This window comes from Octopus bimaculoides, chromosome 21 (assembly GCF_001194135.2).
Source record: "Octopus bimaculoides isolate UCB-OBI-ISO-001 chromosome 21, ASM119413v2, whole genome shotgun sequence".
Classification (NCBI taxonomy): Eukaryota; Metazoa; Mollusca; class Cephalopoda; order Octopoda; family Octopodidae; genus Octopus; species Octopus bimaculoides.
In genome coordinates, this window is record NC_069001.1 from 8,935,248 (window position 1) to 8,940,779 (window position 5,532).

The following is a 5,532-nucleotide window of genomic DNA, read 5'->3' on the forward strand; positions in this document are numbered from 1 at the left end:
TTTGCTGGCCCTGTGCTAAAATTTGAAAGCAATAAATAAGTTGAAAATCCTGTTGTTTTGAGAAAATTACATTGTCAATTGGAGATAATTTTCCCTCTCTGATGAAGAGCTTTTCCTGAAATGTCAAGATTTTTGTTGATTCACATCATAGTCATTTCACATCCATTTTCTTTGCTGGCAGGGGCTGGACAGTTTGACAGGATTCAGCTAGCTACAGGATTGCATCAAGTTCCAATATTAGCTTTGGTATGGCTTCTATGGTTGGGTGCCCTTCATAACATCATCATTTAAACATATCCAAATTTATGAACACCAAAATTCGAAACTGATTTTAATAATAATTAGATTCTGCTGAAGTCAACTTTACCATTCATCCTTTTGGGGTCAATGCAATCGACTTTCCCACTCCTTGAAATTGCTGGCCTTGTGACAAAATTTGAAGCTGATATTGATAGTAATTAAATTTTCTTTTCTCTCTTTTTCATTTGTGTTTCTTTACTGAATATGTATCTTGCTGTGCCCAGCTCTCACTCAACAGTGTTTCATTTCCCATTACATAATGGAAAGATATCAACCACATCACAAACAAGTATTCACAACCTCCAGATCATAGTCACCACATGATTGCTTGTTCTGCAATAAATAGCAGTCAAATCTCACTCAAACCACACCTTTCCCCTTTTTTTTTCTCACTTTATATTCTACTCCTTCATTGCTGTTCTAATTTCTTTCCTTTTATTTATAAAACAACTGTTCCCTCATAATCTATACTCTGTCTCTTACTCTTCTCTCACTTTCTCTCTCTATCCCTTCTCACATACACTCTCTTTTCATTTTCTCCTCTCTCTTTATAGAAAAAGGGATTTTGTTTGTGGCAAAAACTTAGAGCAAATGTAATTGAATGTTTCCTAGGTTTATTTCTTTTACCTGTAAAAATTGGGTTCTGGGTCTGTGGTTTGCTAAGAATATCAAGAATACTAAGAAACCAAGTCTGGTCTCTGATTTCATAGCATAGAAAACTGACAGAGATCCCACTTCACAACGAGATGGTTAAACAGGAAAAATTTCCTCTTATGCACACATGCACTTATACTTGTAATTGTGCTTATTTTGACACAGATACAAGAAATACAGAAACACACACACTGGCATACTACATGCACCGATGAACTCACATACATACACACACACACACATGCAGCAACAGACAAGCCTCTACTCATTTGCATATACATGTAGACACAGTTACACAATCATGGATATATGCACACATTGAAACGAATACATATACACATACAGGGTGAGTCAAAAGTAGTGTCCTGTTCGTGTGTTTGTGTTGATATATATGACTTCTCAATTGGGAGATACTTTTTGACTCCTAATTCTTTGTCCTATGAGTTTGAGATATCAAAGAGTATTAACACCACAATGCACGATCCACATTCAGTAACTTTCAAAACTGTCACTAATAACTTGCAAAGCAACAACGGCATGGCTTTCCCAGAAACTGTGTGCTACTTATGACTGACTCACCCTGAATGTATGTATGTATGTATATATATGTATATTTATAGCCTTACACAACTGTATACTCTAGCAATCCACCTGCAGATACTGAAATACACACGCACACACACACACTTACACACAAACTTTATGCAACAATTTGAAACTTCATGTTTGCTGTGTTAATCTATATTAAGATGATACTATATAAAAGCATATATAACTGTATTACAGTCATATATAAGAAGATATTATGTCCAAGTATGTATGATGTGACACTGTATTACACTTATATATATATATATATATATATATATATATATATATATATATATATATATATATATATATATCACAAGACACTATGTCCAGTTATATATGACAATACTGTGGCTGCAGTCGTATATGACAAAATCTTATGTTCAAGTATGTATTACATGAAATTGATTGAGTCATACACATATTACATGATGTCATATTCAAGTACATATGACATGACAATGTCTTATTCATATATAAGATGTTATGTCTAAGTACATATGAAATAAGAGTTGTATTTCACTCATACATAACAAGAGGCTATGTTCAAGTATGTATGACATAATATTATATTACACTCATGCATAATATATCCAAGTATATATATGACATGACAGTCTTATATCTACATATATAGCAAGATTTTATGTCCAAGTATGTATAACACTGTGTTACAGTCATGAATGTATTACAACATGCTACGCCCAGTATGTATATGACACTGTTTTGTACATATATATAGCAAGGTATCGTGTCTAATTATGTATAACAATGTGTTACACTTGTACATATATCACAAGATACTGGTTCCAAATATGTATGACATAACACTGTATTACTCTCATGTATAGCAATATGACTGAGCCTGTATGCCATGATGCTGTGTCTACATTTGTATAACATGATACTTTTACAGTCATACTTGTATTACAACATACTGTGTCCAGGTAGGTATGGCATGATGCTGTCTTACATAGCCAGATATATTCCTGGATGTATGACATAATATTCATTACAAGTATGTCTTAGTAAGTATGCCATGATCATATGTAACAAGTTGTTTTGGCCTAGTATGTATTATAGTCATGTATAATAACTCAATTCCCAGTATGTATGACATGATGCTATGCTAAAGTTATATATGAGATGGTACTAAATAATATCATGTATGGTGTGATATTATTTTAGAGTCATAAAGGAAATGATAGTGTGTTAAAGTCATATGGCATGATATGGTATGCTATGTGATACTATGTGAAAGTATATCACATTATACTATGTTGAAGTTACATATAGAACATAAAGTTATACATACTATGTTAAATACATGCATGACAGGGTAGTGTCTTAAAGTCTTGTATGACATTCTACTATGTTAAACTGTTAAATTCTTATATGATATGATACTATGTTAGTCATATATGATATAATATAGTAAAGACGTATGCGCATATATATATTTATGTGTGTGTGTAGGTGGGTGTTTGTGTGTATGTAAACAATGACTTGTTAAAAGTCGGATAGGGCATGGTACTTTACTAGTCATCTATGACATATAGTTGTTAAAGTCACATATGATATATGTTAGTCACATGTGGCATGATAATATAATAAAAACTTAACTATGATACTATGTTGAAGTCATATACAATCATGATCCTATGTTAAAAGTGATATATGACATGATACTACTGTGTTAAAAGATATGAATTAATATTATACTCTGTTAATGATTATGTGTGATATAACACTGTGTAAAATAAATGTTGACTCTTTATAATTTAATTTTTTTATTACTTTGCAATAAAACCTTTCAAAAAACTTTTCAAAAAATAACAGATTTGTCTTGTTAATTATTTTTGTGTTCAGATCTACCTTGGGTTATCTTTGCTCTTCGTCCTTCCAGGGTTGATATAAGCTGTTATACTCTCCTCAGGTATGTGATACCTTTGGTTTATATTATATATCAATTTTTGTAGGGTATTAAAAGGAAAACTGGTAATGTGTTCACAAAAAGCATCAAGTGCTTTATTTCTGCCTTTTGTAGGACAGTATTCACTTTTGTTTTTTACTATAGACTCATCTTCGCTGGTGTAGTTGTGAAGTGCTTCTGTAAGGCATGATTTTCAGCAGAAATCCATAGTGTTATGCTTAATTTCATTCGGGTTCAATATGCGAGGGGTTGGAGTAAACTTTAAACCACTTGCTAGAATTTTAGCTTGTCCAGCCTAGAACTGTAAAAGCCTGGCAATCTAGAGTCAATAAAATCTTCGAAGGCCTGTTTTACACCATTGTCGGAATTAAATTTTTTTTGTATCAAAAAGTTCTCCAAATTCTGGTAGAAGTGGTAGTCAAGAGAGAATCTGAGAAAGATATGTACTGATATATACATATGGAAGATCTAGCTGCCAACTTTGCAATTGTGAGCTATACCAACCACCGAACTAGATGGCACTGCATAGTAGGAAAGAACCCAGCTTCTCCATCTTGAATAACGACCCAGTACTGTAACAGCTTGGGTTTTAAGGGAGAACAACTGTTCAATAAACAACCTCAGGGATTTGCAAGATGTAGATGTGGATATGTTCGAGTAGCATCTGTGCAAGTTTTTCAGATCCCAGATGAACCCTGATTGAGGAAGAAGAGCAGTTGCATCCACCTTGCTACTTCACCAGAAACTGTACAGAAAAGAAACCCAGTCACACTAAAAGGCAGTGCTCCATCATGGCCTCGTTACAAGAGGAAGATGCAGGAATCTGGCGCTAAGGACCTATTTACCAATTTGTCAGGTGATACCTGTGAGGGTGCTTGGCTGTTCCATCTGAACCTCACAATCACCCTTCATATATACACATATATATATATATATATATACCCATATATATACATATACAATCATATATACCCAAAACACGAAAGGATGGATACGTTTTAACAACGTAAAGTATATATATATATATATATATATATATATATACACACACACATATATGCTGTGTGTAGCATCGTGTGGGTGTGAGAGAGGGAGGCTAGTTTATATTATATTAAAAAAAATTCAAGGCGGTGCTCCAGCATGGCCGCCGTCTAAATGAATGAAATAAATAAAAAAAAGAAAGGAACATAAAAAAAAACATACATTTCGTACGTATACCTGTGGCTAAAGACAGCTAGCTTTACTGATTGAGTGAGACAAGATACGAATCGATGTCTAGGAGGATATATATAAATGAAGTCTATGAAAACCATTCGACAATCCAGAATCGACCCAACCTCTCTGATTGTATTCGTGAACGGCCGATGAGTTGACAAAGAATACAGTCATTATGTTGGCCAAGGTAAGAAATATGCACACCACCCGTTTTTGGCGTAACCCTAAACCTAAACGCAAAAACGGATGATGTTTCGTATTGTTTACCTTCGCCATTGTGTTTTATGCTTTACTTGTTTCCACGTAGAGATTGCGACCATGCGGAAGCGTCGCCTTTTCATGGGTTTTAGACGAACAAATTGACTCAAGAGTTTTATTTTTTTTTTTGGTTAATGTTTACTGTAACACCCGGCCACCACAATATTGGGTTGTCCGGAAGGTTTGTGCCGATTTTAATGGAAACAAAAAGGTCAATAAATGCCATTACATTTTTAATCAACCAAATATGGACCTCCATCTTTCCTTTAACTTGAAAATACCCTCTTCCCAGAATTGAGGTGGTTTCATGGCAAATAAGTCGAAAATTAAGCTACTATAAATCGGCACGAACTTTCCGGACAGCCCTATAGAACAAAGCAAATGTAATCAATATTTTTAAAAAATGTGTATTAAGCGAATATGAAAACAAAACTTTGCGCCAACGAACCGAAGGCGAGAACTTTCAGACAATTCACAAGATCTGATTTTTACCGTCATAACTTTAGGAAAAAGGATATCTTTTAGTAAAATTTTATATAAATATTCGCAAGGGCCCGTTTTTTGTGTTTTATATTTTAGTA

The 5,532-nt window shown here is 33.8% G+C and overlaps 1 long non-coding RNA gene across 1 annotated transcript in view; it reads left to right on the forward strand.

The window, feature by feature from the left end:
* The first annotated feature begins 4,735 nt into the window (after positions 1–4,735).
* LOC128250431 (uncharacterized) overlaps positions 4,736–5,532 on the forward strand; it is a 20,223-nt gene continuing 19,426 nt past the window's right edge. Inside the window, exon 1 of the long non-coding RNA XR_008266451.1 lies at positions 4,736–4,880. This is a non-coding gene — a long non-coding RNA (uncharacterized LOC128250431). The remainder of the gene's footprint in view (positions 4,881–5,532) is intronic.